This window comes from Equus asinus, chromosome X (assembly GCF_041296235.1).
Source record: "Equus asinus isolate D_3611 breed Donkey chromosome X, EquAss-T2T_v2, whole genome shotgun sequence".
In the NCBI taxonomy this organism is placed as follows: domain Eukaryota; kingdom Metazoa; phylum Chordata; class Mammalia; order Perissodactyla; family Equidae; genus Equus; species Equus asinus.
In genome coordinates, this window is record NC_091820.1 from 62,080,244 (window position 1) to 62,102,593 (window position 22,350).

A 22,350-nucleotide genomic window follows, 5' to 3' on the forward strand; every position below is an offset into this window, starting at 1 on the left:
TTACCTACGAGGAAACTGAAGTTTAGAGAAGTACCTTGCCTAAGGTTCACATAGGAGAGCTTGGACTGAAACTCAGCTGTGACTGATTCCAGAGCCTATGCTCTTGCCCCAAATGTAACATTTCTTCTTTCTCTATAAAGGAAAATATAGAGGGACTTCGAGTTATAAACTTGGCGAAGATCTGGTTAATTGACATACGCTTTTTCCTTTGTACCGATGAGGCTCAGGCCCTATAGGACAGCACAGTGCTTAAGAGCCAAAGAATAAAAATTATTTATGTAAAGGAAAGAAATGAATGTACAAGCTTAGAATATCTGAAAGAAACCAATATTGTACATTCTTGAAGACAAAAGGTGGAGGAAACAATTTAACAATTACTTTTAGGTATAAGAAGAATTATTTGCCAGTGTGTTTGGCAATTAGAGACCACCTTGAGATTCAACCTGCTTTGTTGTACCAGTTATCTTTCTGTGCTTACATCCTGCTTCCTTTACTGAAGTGTAAACACTTAGAAAGCAGGTCCTGGGTCTTATGTTTGCCTAAATCCACTCCTTACCCCCTCCCACCTTCTGAGGGGCTCTTCCCAGAGAAAGTCCAAAGTAGACGTTCTGCAGGCCTTTCTGTAGTCATGTCTTCTCTAAGGTTTGAGTTTTCAACCTTTGAGTTCTAGGAACCTGATTTTTTAGTATCTGGTAGGGTTAGTATTCTGCTAAATGAATTCCTGTTGACTGAACTTCCTTGCTACTAAATTACAACTCAGAAAAATAATGTATGCAGTTTTTCAGGAGGCTATGCAGTGCCGGTGACCCTGGGGGCCTTTTTCCAGACTCACCTTCTTTTCTCGGCAACAGCTTGCCGTGAACTCTGGTATCTGATCAATCATCCCTCAAGCACTCACTGCGCTCTGGCTATACACCGCGTGGTGCCGGCTACTGTTTAGGCACACAAAAGCAGAGCTCTGACCTTGAAGAAAACATAGTTTTCTTGAGTAGTGAGGACATATACACAGAAGAAAATTTAGCTGTCAGAATAAAGCATTGTCAGGTATCTGGCTCAGGGAACTAGTTCTGGGGAAGATCAGAAAGTATTCCTGAGAGCTTGTGTGGTCCAAGAAAATTTCCTGGAGGAGGAGGGACTTGAGATGGGCCACAAAGAACTGGAAGGATTCAGATAAGTTTATGACTGGCAGGAGCAGTCCAGGTAGGGAGAACAAAATTTCTCTTGGCTCTATCTATAGGAAAAGGCAACTTACAAGTTTCCCAACTACACTTCCTTCTGAAGGAGCAAAACTTGATGATTTGTTATTTGGTCCTGAGTATTATATTTTTTGGACTGTTAGGAATTAATATGTGGCATCTCATTAAAGCAGAACATCAGATTGTCCTCCCCTCCCCCAATACCTTGACTGTCCTGGATAAGAGAGAGTTTGCTGAACATGGGAAATCTAATTAATGTGCAAATAATTTTTGCAATGAGTATAGACTGAATCTAGTATGATAAGGTGAAAAGTATATTTCTTGAAGAGTCAGGTCCTTTTATTTCTAGTTCCCAATAACTAGATAACTGTGTGACCCTTGGTAAAATTATCTTCACCTAGGTCTCTCCTATTATCTATATAGTTGAAGGTATTAGAATTTTCCCCACTGGACCCAGAAGCTCTTTATTGTTTTTTTCAATGCACCGTTCCAGAATGCACTACCAATCAGTTAGAGCTGGCCCATGACGTGTAACATATTTGCCATCTGTGGACTCGATGGTCTTTAAGGTTCAATCCAGCAGAAAGTTTTAAAGAATATTTCATATAGAATAGACTTTTCAGTTTAAATCTATGTCTCATCATTAGATCATAGTCCTGTATTGCATTAAAATTGATTTCAAAAAGCTTGTAATAATTTTGCAAATAGCACATTGTTACTGCATAGCAATTTTATTACTAGTGACAATTTAACTTACAAGTGACAATTTGTTAAATGAAAAAACATTTAAAATATGCCACAACTTGTTGTAACTCTGATTTGAAACTTCTTCCCTTTTTAATACTCTAGGGACCTCAAAAAATGGGAACTAGGGGCTGGCCCCATGGTTTAATGGTTAAGTTTGGCACACTCTGCTTTGGCTGCCCAGGTTTTTGAGTTCAGATCCTGGGTGCAGACCTACATCACTCATCAGCCATGCTATGGTGGCGACCCACATATAAAATGGAGGAAGGTCAGCACAGATATTATCTCAGGGCTAATCTTCCTCAGCAAGAAAAAAAAAGGAACTAGGCTTTGCTCCTCTCAACCTATGAGAGACCCTGCCTCGAGGACCCCAGGAATGCTCTCTCTCTCATTAGGCTCTTTAGAAATATCTGCCCTCAGTGTCCTCATTCACCTTGAGGTAAGTCCTTCCTCTGTTACTAATTTGCTGCATGGCTTTGGGAAAGTTACTTCACCTTGCTGGGTCTCACTTGCCCGTTTAAGGATGTTGGACAAGATAACCCATAAGAACCCTTTCAGGTTTGATATCCTTTTGTTCTTTTAATTGTAAATGATAACTGATTAAGTATTACATCTCCTTGGGAAAAAGGGAGTTAGGATGGACAGAAAGGTAAAATTCCAGGAAGGGGTGCTGACATTTTTCGAGGATCAAAGCTTTAAATTGAAGGGATAGAATTCTGATAGAATTTGGACATCAACCAGCTGGCAAGAGTCTGGGCCTTCTAGGCATTCTTGAAATCACATCTGATTGGCATGCTCTGCTTTGTAGTTTCTCATGTTCATCCTAAGATTTGACGGACACTTTGGCTCACTGCCAGATTCAGGCAATAGGCTTCACTTTATCTCACCGTATGAGACAAAAAGACAGTGTGTGTGTGTGTGTGTGTGTGTGTATGAAATTGTGCAGAAACTAAACCTTGGTAACAGTTAGGTTGTCAGACATTTTTTAAGTTACTACGGAGGATGATTCCCTGCTTTGGGAATATGAGAGCTCTTCTAATTTGATGATTATGATTATCTTTGATTATGATTATCTTTTCATTATCCTCAAATGGGGTTCTCCTGAACAGCAGTCAGACTCAGTGATCTCTAGTGTAGCCTGCATGATTTCTATTTTTCTGGGTAAGAAAAAGACAGTGATAATGTACTGCCATCAATGAAAACCCTGTCTAGTGCTCTAGCATTGCTTCAGTGTCCCCTACTTTCTTGGGGGAGGAGAGATTTTATTTGCCTCTAGATACAACAACAAAGTTACTTAACGTTTCTTAATTTCCTCATTGGAGAATTAAAGATGAACCATAATTACAGGAAATCATGTGACATAGCAAAATGTACTCTGTCTTGGATGTTAAGAGACATGTATCTTAGCCCTGACTCTACCATCAAGTAGCTATTTGTAAACTCCTATGCAAGTTACATTCACTCTATGGCTCTCACTTTAGTTGCCTATGATGCTTGTCCTATTTATCCCTCCAGGTTATTATGTGAAAATCTTGGGAAAGTAGAAAATACTAGTCAAAAGTATGATGATGAAATTATATTCTTATATCGTTATAGAATAAATTACTTTCCACTGTCTACAATAAATTTATTTTATTGTTTTTCTTACTACAAATGTTTTTTTACTAAAATCTTTCTAATTTTAGAAATATTAGAAAATATAAGCTAGCAAAAAGGAAAATAATCCCCCTCATCTTATTCATATAGACATGCATAATTAACCCCTTGGTATCTGTATATCATTTTTTATTCTTAGAAAAAGATATATAATAACTTTTCTCCCACAAAAATGAGATCATACCATATATTATTTTATACTATATTTCATTACCACTTAAAAGTTAGCATATTATATTTCTATTTCAATAGAGGATTCATTACCTTAATATTTTTAATGGCTCCATAGTTTACCATTGTTTGAATTTACCATAATTATTAAGGATTTTAAATCACCAACTTTTTGTTCTGGGGTGAATTACATTTTCACATGCCCATTATATGCTTTGTAGGGTGGTTTGAACAGTGAATTCTCTCTGTTGAAAAAGGACACACAGCGTGGAATCATTCCTTACTTACAATCTTGTATCTCAAACTCATGTTGTTCATGTTGTCTGCAAAGTAGACATGTGCATTGTCATTCAGACTTTGTATCTGACTGTATGTTTGACAGCAGCTCTGTCCAAAATAAACTATTGGGCTTTGCGCTACATCGGACAAATGCTAACCAAAGCATCTCACTGATCCCAACCGTTTGCTCTTCTCCAGTTCTCAAAGTCCATGGAAAAGAGTGCAAGAGCCTAAGAAAGCACAAATTGACAAAGTTGAAGATTATCCAAAAGCAGAGGATAGCGTAATTTTAGTGGCTAAGGCACGACAGAGAGTGTGGAGCATCCATGGAGGTTGTGAAACATGTTGGAGAGAGCACTGCCGGAAGTCAGGAAGGGAAATTCTAGTTCCAACTCAGATGCTAACTTGCTATAGGACCTGCAATAAATCACTTCCCTTTTCTGGAACTAGATTTCATCATCTGATAAATGAAGGCGGTAGTAGTGATAGATGGTCTTATGAGCTCCCTGGCTTGAAAAGCCCCAGAATCTCTGAAGGTGCAATGTGTGTGGGCTTCACAACGAAAAATTTAGGCAATATGTGTGAGCCTATGAAGAATGTAGGCCTACAGGGTCAGAATTTGATTAAGGAAGGCAAATTTTGAAACGCTGCAAAAGACTAAGAGGGTGACTCAGTCTTCCAGTGAAAGTGACGAGAATCCTGTCACTTGAGTCATGCCCGTCTGGACTTCACAGAATTGTGGCTGATCTCTAATCTCTCTCTGTTCTTCTTCTGTTACTCAACTCTACAGCCAGTCAGTGCCCACAGCATTTCTTGTATTTTTTGCAGGGTGCTGGGGGCTGCCTTTGTGTATAGCAAGAGTAGGGGAATAGGGTAGACTCTATTTGGAGTTCAGAAGGATATCTGATAAAATATCTCATGTTAGTTTTGCGGGAAAAACTGGTGAATTTTGGACTACAAGAGAGCGCACATGGGGTGGGGGGAGTGTTTATGACTGACTAAATAATTTGATCTAAAGCATTGATTTTAATGGATCTATGTCCACTGAGATGGACCTCTAATGTGGTGTGTCAGGGGGATCTGTCCTTGGCCCTGTCTTAATTCAACATTTTTCATTGCTGACTTAATTGAGCACATAGATAATAGGCTCATCAAACACACACATGGCACAAAGCTGGGAGGGAGATTTAATATATTTAATGACAGAAACAGAATCTAAAAAGTCATCTTTGACACAGACTTTTACTCTGCTTGTCTAATGTGCATGATGGGATAGGGAGGCAACTGAGGGTAGAAGTCACAGGTTCTTTAGCCATTACTATTATTATTCGTTAGTATTTTACCTCCAGGGTAGTTAGGTCAGATAGTCTCTTGGCAACAAAACCTGTGTGTATGTGTATGTGTGTTTATGTGTGTGTCTGTGTGCGTGTGATAAGGTTGTTTACGTCTGGGTTATTTCATCAGATAAGAATTAATCTCCTAAGCTAGAGAGTTATGTAGAGTTAACATAAGTCATTAGACTTTTTACTTGGATTTCTGACAGGGAATTGTCCATCACTTAATGATCTGGGGAAAATATTTTGTAGTGCTGGATAGTGGCACTGTCTCTTTAACAACAACAATAAAATTTTGACAATCAGTGTTTCTATTTCATTAACTCCTCAAGACGAGAGCTTATTATGTCTACAACACTGTGCTGAGAGGTATGGAAAAGCAAAACTTCTTCTCTATAGGAACTTAAAGCATGTGTGTAGGGAAGATCAAGTGTTTACAAAAATTAGTTCCATGCTACATGGTGAAGCATGATAAGGGCCAAATTAGAAAACATAGCAGAAACCCTGGGGTGAGAGGGAGAGGTAGTGATGATATATGCTCTGAGATGGTCAGAGAAGGCCTTCTGGAGGAAGTGGGAACTGTATCTCAATTTCAATCAAATTACTGAGGAACTCTGCTACAATTTGCCTTTCACTTTGAGGGGACTTAGGGCTTTGTGGAACCTTGTAATACTTATGCAAGACGACATAGGCAAATGGAGAAAGGGAAAGTCACAGTCTGGAACTATTTGCAGGCCTGTCTACCAGGCCTAATGTGAAGGCTAGTTTTAGAACATTTATTTTTTTTTTCAGTTTGTTTTCTTTCTATAGAAATAGGAAGCCCCTACTGTTCTGTGCCACCAGTTGCTCTGTTCTGCTAATCAGGGAATGAAGCTGAGGATACTCCTTGGCTCTGGGAGAGGGAGAGAAGAGCAGGTGCCAAGGCTTAGGTATTGAAATAGACCAGGGGTCTGTTCACCAGTCAATCATGCTCCAATGGCAGATCCTCAAGGACAAACAGGTCAACTGTGAACCAACAGCTGCCAACAGTCCTTTCCCCAGCAGTTGGAAGATACTTCTGGCTAAGTATGAGCTTGCTATGCGCCAGGTATTAGATTGTCAGGGCAAGCCCCTAGAGCCTGCCAAACTTTTTACTTCAGCAAAAATTATATCTTCTGAAAAATGTTGATGATACCTGAAATAAGCAGTAGTTAGTGCATTTTAAGAAACTAACTACTAAATGTGTTCTAACCAGGAAACTATTTCTGGAAACATTGTGGCTATGTGTTTCTAAACCTGTAATAGCACTATGTTTCAGAGTTTCAGATTTTCAGGCTGTCGCCTGCTTGCCACCCTGGACCTGGCCCCTCCCCTGCAACTCCTTGCAATTTCATACTTAACCCCCTCCTCTGCCCTAGTGGAAATAGTCCGGAGCCAAGAGTCCATAAATGTGGGTACTAGTTCTGGCTTTATCACTGATCTTCAGTTTTCCCATCTGAAAAATGAGTAGTTAGCTAACAGTATGTAGTTTTTGTAGTGGTTGTTTTTTGAGAAAACTGCATGTGGAGGCTAATGGGCTGCACAGATATGAGGTGGAAATGTTATTACCTAATTGTGGAGGCTGGGAACATTTGAAAACTGCTTTTACTTGAATAATCAGTCTGAGAAAATCTTGCTTCCAGATTAAAAGTCCTCAGCCTCAGGAAGAGCTCTACTCTGGTTTAGTGTCTGTCTGTTGTTTGTGTTCTCTCCCTGTCCCCCTGCCTCCCTCTCCCTCTCTCTCACACATGCAGAGTAAAAAGAAAGGGCAAAAAGAGAGAGAGAAAAAAGCCACACGTCTGGGCATGGACTCTTATGGAAACACAGAGAACTTCCAAATTTTATGGTATTATACCCTTAAGACTCTTACTATACCTTGAACTTCAATTTTAACCTGTTTTAATTATATACATATATGTTTATTTATAATAGCTTGCCTCCTTTCACAGAAGATTTGAGGCAGCCAATCTTTAACTTGTTCAAAACCCTAGGTGGTGTTCAAACCAATGAAGACTGCATTCCTCAAGTCTTCAAAGGGAAAATAAGAAGTTGCTGAGTTACGCAGCAAGTATATAAGTATCATTTTTTTCAGATTACACAAAAAGCTATTAGCAGTGACTTATGTATTTCCTGGGAAATATGCTGTGAGCAAATTCATTACAGACCATGCTCTACCATCATGTAAGTATAACATCTATTTTTTTTAAAAATGTCTGAATTAGATGCATCTCTATAAGCATGTATAGAGGGGTGGTTGGGAAGAAAAAAATGTAACCAAATTGCCAACAGATGGGAACATGACTTTTGCCTTGAATTGTTGTAGCCCAATATACTCATTCGGCACTTAACTCTTGTTACTTACCATTGCTTGTTAGCCGATTTGTGTGTGTGTGTGTGTGTGTGTGTGTGTTCATATTCTTTCTGATTGGACTCTAAACTGAGGGCAGGATACCATGTCTTTATCCTGGATATCCCTATCATTTGTGAGGTAATTACTGCTGATTAAAGTCTGTGTTTTCCTATTAGGAAACTCTCAATTGTATAGCCAATCCTACTATCTCTGGCCAAGGTCATAATTTTGAATTCATGAGGTAGAGTTTGTATTTTGTTCAGATAGTCTGACTTTTTAAAAATATTAACTTGGGCCTACCATAAAATAATTACGAGCATTTCTTATTTTTGTATAAGGGCTTCCACGATTCAACTTGACAACTGTAAACAGCATAGATGCACCATCTTTAATTCAACTATCAGATTTCAGGTTGCTTCTGATAAAAGTTAAACTTGCATATTTTTGCTTTGTTGTGGTTGGGAGTCACTTGGTTCTACATCTTTCTGGGGTAATGTGTGCCTCGACGATTGCAGGCATTCACTCATGCAGGGGTCTTTGAAGTGGTATTTCTGGCCCAGATTAGGGGAGCTAGCTATCTACAAAATTCTGAACACGAGTTGTCTGACTCAATTTCCTGTTCTAACCCAGTTCCCTCTGAGTATTATTAACTAAAGTATCCCCTTTCTGTTGTACAAAGGTGTAAAATATCATGACTTGACCAAGATTTCTCTGTTGACGTTTTGTGCTAGGGAGAAGCTTCTGTTTTTTTCATATGGAAACAAGAAATCTGGCCTTGCCTCAGAAGTGAACATGGGAGGGAAGATGGAAAAAGAAGTGTAAGTATGGTCAATGGAAAGTATCTCAGACATGACCTGCCAAGGTTGTCTTTTGTGATCCAACTCCTTTTGAACAAAATGAGAAGTATGGGATATTTTTCTTAGGCATTTATTTGTCTTTTCTTTATCTTTATTTTTTAACCTTCCTGCCTTTCGGCATTTCATATCATACCCAGTGTCCTTATCTTTGTTCCATTCATACGTTCCTTGAAGTAGAGCCCATGTCTTTTCATCTGTCTATGCCTACCACCTAACACACTACCTTGCACACTGTGGGGACTTTATACATGTTTACTGATTTATACTGCATTGAAATCTTCTTTTCTCTTCTTCAGTACCCTTGGAATTTATGCGATCAGTTAAGGAATTCTTTCTTCAAGGTAGAACTTGTGCCATAACAGGGATCTTTACTACTTTCCCTCAAATTAGATACTGATAGAATTTTTTTGTGCACTGTTGTAGATTAACCAGAGGGAGATGTTTCAGGAAAGTGGAACTTTCTGAGCCACCCTTCAATCAAATCACATAGGTTGTCACCAGAGCTACCAAAAAGCTTCTGAAACACCACCAAATGGAATTTCAGGCACTGTGATACTGAGGGAACTTGGGAGGTTGGTTGAGTGACAAAGGGAAGAGAAACTTCTGGAGATCCTGAAATCATATTCCTTATCCGATGCTTGCTTGGTCTTATTCTCAGGGCCCTTAAAATGAAGCAACAATGGAACTGGCATTTTTTAAATTTGTAAGCATCTCAACCAAGCTTAACCATTGCTGGAGGAAACCAAATTTATAGATATTTTGAATTTTCTTTTTATTCTATCACAGTGCAAGTGACTGACTACCCCGTGAAACCTTTTGGATAACAAGAGGAGGAGAAGGGAAAGGGCTGTAGGAGATCTGCAACATGGAGGACTCACTGGGCAATATCTCCACGTGTATGTGGTATAACGTGAGAAGTGGCCACAAAGACTTCTATAACTGCAAATTTCTTTCTTAGACTTGCCAGAGTTCCTGAAATTTAGTAGCCTTAATTTTATAGGATATATTAAGGCATTACCTTTTTAGAAGGCTAGTGCTAAAATGCAGGGTTAACCAGGGAAGAGAACCTATGAGCACATTTCTATAAGTTAAGTTATTATATTAGCTGTCTGCCTTCCTATGCCTTTGCTAGAGCTATTTGAAAGTCATAAATGAAATTCAAGTGGCCAGATTTTACTAGTGAAATCATAGGGATGTTCATTGTCTGATGAGGGCCATGGTTTTCAATCTGACTATCTGACTATCAACACTGACTTAGCAAGGCTGGAAATGGAGATGTTAAATAAAATACACTTTATCCAACTGGATCATAATTTTCACTCCTTGATTGACTGTCTCCCTGACTGGTCTGTAAGTTTGGTGAAGACAGGGGCAGGTCATGTTTGTCTTATATACTACCTTATCTCCAGTGTCTAAAACAGAGTAGGCCTTTATGAAATGTTAGTTGAATAAATTAATTTTAGTGACTGGATGCAAAATGAAATGTATGTATCATTCAGAATCAGCAGCTTTTGGGGGACATTATACTTTAGGTCTGGGCATTTATGGTGTTCACAAAAAATATGTAATCTTGGTGATGGGGAAACTCTTTTGCAGTTGTTGAAATTTTCTTTTCTGTTCTTAGATTTTTCCTGCAGTTTAGTTACTGATGGTCACTGGAATGATGTAAGTGTATAATGCTTTTTGTGCTTTGTAAATTTCCAGAAACTATTCTCTAAAATATTTCAGCTGGGGTGCTAACTTCTCAGAATGTGTGCCAATGATGTAGTGATAGAAATTAGTGAAGAAAGTTATTCCAGGAATAGCCCAGAATGAAAAGACAGAAGGAACAGAGAGAGGTTGGCAGAGGCAGTGTTGAAATCATTGCTACTATGGGTCTATAGTGCTTATCACTCTGTACTGCAATTATCTGTGTACTTGTCTGTCTCCTTGGTGGGACTTTGACCCTCTGGTTAGCCAGACAAGGTCTCATTTATCTTCATATCTTTACTGCTTAGCACAGCTTTTTTGACTGCCACATAAAAGGTACCTGGTAAAGGTGTGTGTTGTATGAATGATTAAGGAGCCTAAAGAGATGCCCTTTGACATTCATCCATTCATCACAATTTACTGAGTACTTATTAAGTGTTTGGCATTATTACAGTCACCTGTAATAAGACCCGTTCCTGTCCACAGGGAACTCATAGTTTAGAGAGGTACAAGTAAATGAGTAATTGTAAAACCATGAATAAGTGCAGTGACTAGCTATACATGGAGCATAGAGAAGGCATGCCTAACCCCACCTGGAAGAGGTGATGCAGAATCTGATTTTTTTATTACAAAGTGTTTTACACTAAGCACTATTATTAAACATTACACTATCATTTGTTACCAATCAATATATTATTATTAATATGGGAGAGATTCTAGGACATACCTGACAACTAGATACAACTCAATTTTTTTCTAACATTTACAGCTTTACTAACTTTAAGATTACAACCTCCGAAATTGGTCAGTTACAGTTACAATACCATTACTAATCACAGTCACCTTGGAGGGTAAGCTGGGTTCTAAAGGATGGGATTAGTCACTCAGGTAGACCAGAAGGAAAGGAATTTCAAGGTGGAGGGCCAGTGTAAATAGAGTTATGTAGGAAATAATTGTCATAGCATGTGTGGATCTACAAGCTCCTGTGTATTGGAATGTAAAGTTTGAGTGATAAGAGATCGGTCAGGAGAGGTAGGCAAAGGACAGATCATGAAGCACCATGTGTAAGAGCCTAGTTTATATCTTTTAGGGCATGGAAGCCATGAGGGACTTTTATCTGTGGAGTTACCTGATCATGTTTTTACTACATTAACAGCAGCTCACATTTATTTAGCTCTTACTATGCCAGGTATAGCTCTATGGGCTTTATTTGTATATTAACACAATTAATCCTCACAACATCCTTATCAATTAGGTACTATTAAAGAAGGCAGAGTCAGGAGTGACTTGCGGGTTTCTCTGGGTCAAAGTATCTTTAAAACATCCAAGTATAGAAATATAGCAGGCAGATAGATCTTTGGATCTGAAGCTTAAAAGGGAGATCTTAGCTGAAGATGGAGAGTTGTATAAGAGTGTGTAGACAGAAAAGGGAAATGGACTGATAGTGGAATACTATGGAATATCAAGATATTTAGGAGCATGTGAAGATCAGGAATTAATGAAGGAGGCAGAGAGCAAAAGGTCAGAGAGGCATGAGAATGTGGCATCATGGTACCCAAGGGAATATAATGTATTAACATGGAAGACATAATCACAAGTGTCAAATGCAGTGAAGAAGTCCATTAACAGAAGGATTGAAAAGATACATGGCATTTGGCAAGTGATTAATATCCTTAATGAAAAGACTGTCATTGGAATATTGGGGATGGAAGCCAGATTGCATAGATTGAAGAGAGAACGAAAGATGAAGAAGTGGTTATAGTGAAGGCAGACGACTCTTCCAAGAAGTTTGATTGTTTCAAAGAGGAGAGAGAGGAAGGTAATAGGTAGGGGCTGTGGGGACATAGCAAGTTTCTTGTTTATGTTTATAGATTGGAAAAGAGTTTAGCAGGCTTATAGGTTGACGGAGTGGAAGGGGATGCCTGATGGAGCAAGGAGGAGATTAGACGGGACAAGGCCAAAGGTAAAGTTGGGTTGAGAATTGGTCTGAGTGGAAGGAAAACATCTGCACATTTAAGACCAGGGAAAAAGGAGGTAAGAATAGATATGGTTGCAGATAGTTCGGTAGGTAGGGGTGAATGAGTAAAGAAGTTGAGGGAGATACGAGGGATTTAACTTTTCAAATTAATTTTTCCATTTTCTGTCTTTCTTTCTTTTTTTTTTTTTTGAGGAAGATTAGCCCTGAGCTAACTACTGACAGTCCTCCTCTTTTTGCTGAGGAAGACTGGCCCTGAGCTAACATCCGTGCCCATCTTCCTCTACTTTATATGTGGGATGCCTACCACAGCATGGCGTGCCAAGCGGTGCCATGTCCGCACCTGGATCCGAACCAGTGAACCCTGGGCTGCCGAGAAGCGGAATGTGCACACTTAACTGCTGCACCACTGGGCCAGCCACAATTTTTCCACTTTCTTTAAGGCTCCTACACAATGCCTGCCTCCTCACTTTCAGGGGATAACTTTGATGTCTCTTGCATTGGGAAAATGAGGTGAGCGGGAGATAGAAGACAGCAGGGAGAGTTATACAGAGATGAGGAATATACAGTCCCAACCATCAAAGGTTCCAAGGAAGGAGAGGTCAAAACCAGTGAGGGCACATGCAGATTGGGGCAAGTATGGGAATCATTAATTTACATGTATGTAGCATTTGTTAAGGACTTTGAAAGATGAGTAGTGTTGCCACATGTTGGAGAATTGTCTAGGCAGAGAGAATGGTGTGAACATAGGTTTAGAGTGAGGAAAGCATGATGGAGTGTGTCAGGGAACAGTGAAGTTTTGATTGCAGTGACTAAATGGGAGAAAGGTTTAGAAAGTGCAAGCTGATAACATTGGAGATAGACTTCTTAACAGTTTTATTTTAAAATGATCCTGAGAAGGGCTGTCTGAGATTGAAAAACACAGAGAGAGACTTTCATGAACTACTACCCTTTATTTTGTGACTTTTCCTGTGCAAATCTTTGAAACGTGTATTATAATTTCACAACTATAGCCTTAAGTGAGACTGTTTCCTCCTGATTCTAGCCTTGGGAGCCTGATGAAATTAAGTTGAGGTTTGCAGCCAGTCTTTGAATGAGTTCTCCATTGTATTAGATATTTGAGAACACCCTTGGGGGTAAGAGAATACATCTTAATCACCTTTGCATCCCCTGTGGGGCTTATTTTCATGCTGGAGAAATCTTGGTGCTTAATAAATTTTTCCACGAAAGATACCACCAACTCAAGCAGACTGCCAACTCCTTATGTATATGAACTATACTAATCTTTTCCTCCCTGTCCCTCAACCTTGTGATATTAAATTGACTCGGACAGATTCTGGGCATGTAGGTGCTCATTAAATAGTCATAAGTCTGTATGGAAGTTCCTGGTGACAGCCAATGTCCTACTCCTTTTGAGAATAGGACCAGCATTGCCTAGTGGGTTTGGTGGGGATTTGGCTTATTGTGATACAGGACTGATGATCTGCAGCCCTATCCTCCAAGGCTACCCATTGAGTCTTTTGATCCAAATTAATTATTTAAAGACTATAGAACGTGGACAAAAGACATCACCCAAACAGCAAAACAATTAGCAGACACCCTTCCGTACATACATTATTCAAAATTCACTGGTTAATTGTTTGGTTTTGTTTTACTTTGACAGTCAATACTATGAATAGGCCGTAAAACTTTTCAAGTATTTTAGTATTTCAGTCTGGGTCATTTTGGGGGTAATTTTTTTCCTCTTTGAGCATCTGGTTTTAATTGTGGGTATCATTGACTAGAGGCAAATAAGGAGAACATTTAGCCTCCTTTGAAGTTGATGAATGGTTAGTAATTATTACCCACATGTATACGCAAGGCGGTAGTGTGGGATATTGGTGGAGAGAGGGAGATAGGGGAAGGTTTGCCTGTAAAATCAACTCTTTAAAAAAGCTGCCTGAATGGCCAATAGACACATGAAAAGATGCTCATCATCACTAATCATCAGGGAAATGCAAATCAAAACTACACTAAGATATCACCTTACACCCGTTAGATTGGCAAAAATATCCAAAACCAAAAGTGACAAATGTTGGAGAGGTTGTGGAGAAAAAGGAACCCTCATACACTGTTGGTGGGAATGCAAACTGGTGCAGCCACTATGGAAAACAGTATGGAGATTTCTCAAAAAGTTAAAAATAGAAATACCTTATGACTCAGCCATCCCACTACTGGGTATCTATCCTAGGAACCTGAAATCAGCAATTCCAAGAGTCCCATGCACCCCTATGTTCATCGCAGCATTATTTACAATAGCCAAGACATGGAACCAACCTAAGTGCCCAGCAACTGATGATTGGATAAAGAAGATATGGTATATATACACAATGGAATTCTACTCAGCCATAAAAAAGGACAAAATTGTCCCATTCCCATCAACATGGATGGACCTTGAGGGTATTATGTTAAGCGAAATAAGCCAGACAGAAGAAGACGAACTCTATATGACTCCACTCATAGGTGGAAGTTAACATATAGACAAGGAGAACTGATCGGTGGTTACCAGGGAAAAGGGGGGGGGGTGGGGGGAGGGCACAAAGGGTGAAGTGGTGTACCCACAACATGACTAACAATAATGTACAACTGAAATCTCACAAGGTTGTAATCTATCATAATCTTAAAAAAAAAAAAAAAAGGCTGCCTGAGAACACGGCTCTGATATGATCTTGGTTGGCAAATAAGCAATCTGCCCAGAGAGGAGAAACCAGAGTTTCTTTTCCACAACAGGAGAAATAAAAGTACTTCAAGATTTTTGCCTTAGAGAGAAGCACTAAAATTTAAATACATCACATGAGATTTAGAAATGAGTCAATAAAGACCTTGTTTCATAGGAATTGGTGTTTTCTTAAAGATAGTAAAATTACTTCAAAGTTACTTAGGAGTGGGGCTGCCCGGTGGCGCAGCAGTTAAGTGCGCACGTTCTGCTTTGGCAGCCCGGGGTTCACTGATTCACATCCCGCGTGTGGACACGGCACCGCTTGGCAAGCCATGCTGTGGGAGGCGTCCACATATAAAGTAGAGGAAGATGGGCACGGATGTTAGCTCAGGGCCTGTCTTCCTCAGCAAAAAGAGAAGGATTGGCAGTGGATGTTAGCTCAGGGCTAATCTTTCTCAAAAAAAAAAGAAAAAAGAAAAAAGTTACTTTAGGAGTAATAATGAAAATGGATATTAAGGACTTGAAGGGTGGGGAGAGAAGGGAAACACCATTTTTTTTTTAAGATTTTATTATTTCCTTTTTCTCCCCAAAGCCCCCCGGTACATAGTTGTATATTCTTTGTTGTGGGTTCTTCTAGTTGTGGCATGTGGGACGCTGCCTCAGCGTGGTCTGACGAGCAGTGCCATGTCCACGCCCAGGATTCGAACCAACGAAACACTGGGCTGCCTGCAGCGGAGCGCGCGAACTTAACCACTCAGCCACGGGGCCAGCCCCGGGAGACACCATTTTGACTTCTTTTTGCTCTTTGAGTGTTGACATCCTGGCCTATGATCCCACATTAATAAAAGGGGTCCAAATATAAGCTCCTGTTAACTCTTGGGTAAGCAGCCTGTTAGGACAGATAGAACAAAAGTTTGATAGACAAGCCTGGATTCTATGGTTCCATCACTTCTTAGTCATATGTCACTTTGGTCAAGTTACTTAACCTCTCTAGCCTTTAGTTTTCTCATCTGTAAAATGGGGATGGTAGTACCTCTACTTCATAGGGCAGTTGAAAATATTAAAAGAAATCATGAAAATAAAGTTTTGAGTACAGTGCCTGGCACATATAAAGGCAGAATTCTAGATTGTTCAATAAATGATAATTTCTTTCCTTTTTTCCTTTTCTCACTCGGTTTAGATGCTGAATTTATTATCTCTGATGGTTTGTATAAGAACATCAGTGATGTTGTTGAGTGTGAAATGTGCAGAACTCAACCCAAAAGTTGCAACCTGCTGGGTGGGCTTTGTCTGGTCTACATGGTGTTAAAACAAAAGCAAACAAAACACCAAGGAAACAATTTTGAATTAACTGCACACATTAAAAATTTGAGTAATCTCACCTAAGAGTTTTTCTTCTGGCTCTTCCTGAAATAATGAAAAGGTATGGCAATATTATTTAATGCATACCATAGGCCAGAGGTGATTATGAGCTGTTCCCTTAAGATAGAGTATCACTCATTTAGATTGGCTTTCTGGAACTTGAAGGTATTTGAATTTGTGACTCCTGTGAGTGTTCTCACCCAGTCATAAATCTTAGGAACGAAACAAACAATTCAATTCAAAAATGGGCAGAGGGTCTGAATAGACTTTTTTCCAAAGAAGACATACACATGGCCAACAGGTACATGAAAAGGTGCTCATTGTCACTCATCATGAGGAAAATGCAAATAAAAACCACAATGGGCTATCACCTCACAACTGTTAGAATGGCTATCATCAAAAAGACAAGAAATAAATGTTAGTGAGGATGTGGAGAAAAGGGAACCCTCATACACTGTTGGTGGAAATGTAATTTGGTGCAGCCACTATGGAAAACAGTATGGAGGTTCTTCAAAAAATTAAAATAGAAATACCATAGGAGTCAGCAATTCCACTGCTAGGTATTTATCTGAAGGAAGTGAAAACACTAACTCGAAAAGTTATCTGCACACTCATGTTCATTGTTGCATTGTTATAATAGCCAAGACACAGAAACAACAACATGAGTATATATGTGTTCATATATATGCAATCAAATATTATTCAGCCATAAAAAAGGAGGAAATCCTGCCATTTGTGACAACATGGATGGGCCTTGAGGACATTATGCTAAGTGAGATAACGCAGACAGAGAGACAAATACCATATGATCTTACTTATATTTAGAGTCTAACAACAGCCACTCATAGACACAGACAACAGATTTGTGGTTGCCAGAGGCAGGGGGTAGAGGGTGGGAAGCGTGAGAGAAGGTGATCAAAGGGTACAAACTTCCGGTTATAAAATAAATAAGTCCTGGGGATATAATGTACAGCATGGTTACTATAGTTAATACTGTGTAGTATATTTGAAAATTGCTAAGAGAGTAGATCTTAAAAGTTATCTTCACAAGAAAAAAAATATTTGTAACAAAAAATATCTTGGGAACAATGATGATTTGAAGCAGCTTTGATATCAGGAACAAACTGCAGACATGTCCCAGGGATGGAGCTATTAGTGGCAAATATCATGAAACATAGTTGGTAAATTTTAGCAGCCTAGAATTTTGAGATACTTATCAGGGACATAAGATACTTTTGTAGCTTTCCTTTAATTGAAATTTCCCTTATAATACCTCTCTTTAGGTTTGCATTAGCTCAGACCTCCAATTTGACTTCTATTTAAACATGACAAATCACTAAGTCAGAGTTAACATTCACTATCTCCTCACTAACATTTCCAACTATTTCGATAAGAATTTGGTTAGAGGGAGATAGAAAAGGGGAGAGGGAATGAAGGGAGAGAGAGAGGTAGGGTGCTATTTGAGTTGTGACTGCAATGTTTTATGCATTCCTCATGAGGCAGCTTAATACATCAATGATGTTTTGAAATATACCTCACACAAGGCTCACACTAGTACCATGGAGTTAGACACTGTAGATGACATAAAGGAGGATTCAGATGAGCAGAGAGGATGTTCCAGGCATGCTACTTTCAAATGTAAAGAATTATTTTGGGGCTGTAGAAGAACTAGTTAGTAACTCTGACCAGTGCTTATGCTTAGAGAACACTTAAGTTTCAGGTTTTCTTTCATTTGTTCATTTCACAAAAAGAAACTTTATTGTAAAGATCGCCATCTCTTTTTTAATGCATTAACGAAGAGGAATCCTATCCTTCCTCTACCAGACACCTGTTCAAAGTTCTTTTCTGTGATACTCATATAGACATCTATTGGAGCAGAAAAATTTCTTCTAATTCTTTGCTTAAGCTAAATAATCAGAAGAGTAAAATCAAAATGAATAAGGACACCAATCTGTGTATAGAAAACACTGAAATAGAAGGCAGATTTCGCCTTTGCCATCAATTGCTACTGTAAGATGTAATTTCACATAGCAGCATGGCCTACTATGAAAGCAGGTTTAACCATGAGAAAGATATTAGCATGCTAGCCTGCTAAAACATCGAACTACTCGAACCAAGCCATAGTGTTAAGTAACTTTAAGTTTTTGTTTTGCATACACTCATCACTTTTTTCTACTTCACTATGGGAATCCTGCCCAATTTAGTGCTTATACAAATCAAGACCATATGAAAAATTTCCCAAGGTACCTGGCGTTCAAATATGTCCAGTGTCTAGTCCTACCTTCTACAAACATCACTGTCACTCTTTGGGGATTGTTTGTCAGTTTGTATATCACACTGATACTGATGTCACCTTCTGTATCCAGAAAATTCACTGCCATGTTTATTTGTAACATAGCTCAGGCAGACATCTTAGCTGGCTGTAGCATGTTTTCCGCCATGAGTCAAGATATGATAGAGTGAATTATTATTTTCTTCTTTTCTATCAACCTTGAGGCAGAATTCTAGATTGCAAATATACATGTAAGTTCACTTTCCTCAGCTGTGCCAGCCTTGAGGCCTTTCTGATCATGTTTCTTCCAGCAGAAACACACATAAGGATGGTTAGATGTACCAGAGTGGCTTCTAAAATAATCTGGATTGCTGTAATTACTGAATGTTTCCTTTATCAGATAAAGTTCTTCAAAGACTTTGGAATTTCTTCTCTTGGCATTCACAGGCAAGTTTTGTTGTTGCTAAATTTCTATTATAGAAACACAAAGCTACTGAAATCACTTATTTACCCAATTGGTCTACTTTTAAGGATCTTCAATGTGCATCTTTTTTAAAAATGTATTTCAGAGCATTACCTTGAAACAATCTGTGATGGTTAATTGTATGTGTCAACCTGGCTAGGCTATGGTGCCCAGTTGTTTAGCCAAACACTAATCTAGATGTTGCTGCGAAGGTATTTTGTAGACGTGATTTATATTTACAATTAGTTGACTTTAAGTAAAGGAGATCACCATCAATAATGTTGGTGGACCTCATCCAGTCAGTTGAAGGTCTTAAGAACAAACACTGAGGTTTCCCAGAGAAGAAGAGATTCTGTCTAAAGACTGTAATATAGAAATCCTGCTTGAATTTTCAGGCTGCTTACATGTCCTACAAATTTCAGAATCAAGACAGCAACATCAATTCTTGTCTGAGATTCCAGCCTGCCCTGCAGATTTTGGACTTTCTAGACCCCACAATCATGTGAGTCAATTACTTAAAAAAATAAAATTAAAAAAATACATATCCTGTTGGTTCTGTTTCTTTGGAGAACCTGACTGATACTAATTTTGGTACCAAAATCATTCTGGAAGAATAGAATCTTAAGGATGCATTTTCTCAATTGGCAGGGATCAAGTGGTGGTACTTAATTGCCAAAGACAAGTTGGCCGGGGTTACCATAATGTACAACAGAGTCAAAGCAGTATTCAGAATAATCTGACTCACAGAAACCTATGGCATTGGTTAGTTGATCATGGTGTCACTAGAAGAGAAATAGATGAGCAGTCTGCTAAATTCTTACTTGATCTGCATAAGCCGAAGAGTTCTACGTCAAGTAAACAGAAGTCTAACATGAATAATCAAAACATAGAGTCTTGATTTCTCAATTTCCAGACTGGAGCCAGTTTATATACCCAGAATTGCTTGAATGAAGAAGAGGACATGTCCTCTTGAAGATGGGGACTCTGCCAAAAAATTATCCTGTTAATCTTCCTCTCAGACTTCGCCAAGGGACCTATGGCTTTTTACCAGGATGACTAAATTGGGGAAAAAGAAATAAACTTTTTGGGGATTACTGGACACTGGTTCTAAATTGACACTAATTCCAGGAGACCCAAAATGTCACTGTAGTCCACCAGTCAGAGTGCAGGCTTATGGAGGTCAGGTGATCAAAGGAGTTTTAGCTCAGGTTCATCTCACAGCGGATCTGGTGTGAATCACAGCACAGGCCCTTAGGATTTTGGAGCAAATCACTGCCATCCTCTCTGGATAACTACTCTGCTTCTGAGAAACAGCTTTTTGCTTGCTACTGGGTCTTAGTAGAGACTGATGCTTAACCATGGTCCACTAAGTTATCATGTAACCTGAAGTGTCCATCATGAACTAGATGTTGTCTGACTCATCAGGCCATAAAATTGGGCATTCACAACAGCACTCTATCATAAAATGGATATAGTATATATGAAATCAGGTTCAGACAAACCTTGAGACATAAGTAAGTTACATGATAAAGTAGCCCAAATTCTCATGCTCCTGACTCTTGCTACATTACCTTCTCTTTACCAGTTTGCACCTATGGCCTCATGGGGAGTTCCCTATGATCATTTGACAGAGGAAGGCTCAGGCCTGGTTTACAGATGATTCTGTATGATATCCAGGCACAACCTGAAAGTGGACAGCTGCAGCACTATCACTTCTTTCTTGGACTTCCCTGAAGGACAGTGCTGAGGGGAAATCCTTCTAGCACACTTTTTTTTTTAATTGAGTTAATGATAGGTTACAATCTTGTGAAATTTCAGTTGTACATTAATGTTTGTCATTCATGTTGTAGGTGCATCACTTCACCCTTTGTGCCCACCCCCCCACCCCACATTTCCCCTGGTATCCACTAATCTGTTCTCTTAGTCCACATTTTTAAATTCCTCATATGAGTGGAGTCATACACAGATTATCCTTCTCTAGCTGGCTTATTTCACTTAACATAATTCCCTCGAGGTCCATCCATGTTATTGCAAATGGAATGATTTTGTTCTGTTTTGCAGATGAGTAGTATTCCATTGTATATATGTACCACATCTTCTTTATCCATTCATCTGTTGATGGGCACTTAGGTTGCTTCCATGTCTTGGCTACTGTAAATAATGCTGCAATGAACATTGGGGTACATAGGACTTTTGGAATTGCTGACTTCAAGCTATTTGGATAGATACCCAGTAGTGGAATGGCTGGATCATATGGTAGTTCTATTTTTAATTTTTTGAGGAATCTTCATACTGTTTTCCATAGTGGCTGCACCAGTTTGCATTCCCACCAGTAGTGTATGAGGGTTCCTTCTTCTCCACAACCTGTCCAACATTTGTCACTTTTGGTTTTGGATATTTTTGCCAATCTAACGGGTGTAAGGTGATATCTTAGTGTAGTTTTGATTTGCATTTCCCTGATGATCAGCGATGATGAGCATCTTTTCATGTGCCTATTGGCCATCCGTATATCTTTTTTGGAGAAATGTCTGTCTATGTCTCCAGCCCTTTTTTTTTTTTAAAGATTTTATTTTTTCCTTTTTCTTCCCAAGGCCCCCTGGTACATAGTTGTATATTCTTCGTTGTGGGTCCTCCTAGTTGTGGCATGTGGGACGCTGCCCCAGCGTGGCTTGATGAGCAGCGCCATGTCCGCACCCAGGATCCGAACCAATGAAACACTGGGCTGCCTGCAGCGGAGCGCGTGAACCTAACCGCTCGGCCATGGGGCCATCCCCTCTCCAGCCAATTTTTTGATTGGGTTTTTGATTTTTTGTTGTTGAGTTGTGAGAGTTCTTTATATATTATGGATATTAAGCCTTTGTCAGATATATGGCTTGCAAATATTTTTTCCCAGTTAGTGGATTGTTTTTTTGTTTCAATCCTGTTTTCATTTGCCTTGAAGAAGCTCTTTAGTCTGATGAAGTCCCATTTGTTTATTCTTTCTATTGTTTCCCTTCTCTGAGAAGACATGGTGTCCAAAAAGATCCTTTTAATACTGATGTCAAAGAGTGTACTGCCTACGTTTTCTTCTAGAAGCCTTATGGTTTCAGGTCTCACCTTTAGGTCTTTGATCCATTTTGAGTTTATTTTGGTGAATGGTGAAAAAGAATGGTCAATATTCATTCTTTTACATGTGGCTGTCCAGTTTTCCCAGCACTATTTGTTGAAAAGTCTTTGTTTTCTCCATTGTAGGTCCTCAGCTCCTTTGTCGAAGATAAGCTGTCTATAGATGTAGTACATGAAGTTT

The 22,350-nt window shown here is 39.1% G+C and overlaps 1 long non-coding RNA gene across 1 annotated transcript; it reads left to right on the plus strand.

Annotated features, from left to right (window-relative positions):
• The first annotated feature begins 7,418 nt into the window (after positions 1–7,418).
• On the plus strand, positions 7,419–10,318 carry LOC139042794 (uncharacterized). The gene is made up of 3 exons (XR_011499932.1): positions 7,419–7,579; positions 8,480–8,566; positions 9,029–10,318. It is a non-coding gene; the product is annotated as an uncharacterized lncRNA (long non-coding RNA).
• The last annotated feature ends 12,032 nt before the right edge of the window (positions 10,319–22,350 follow it).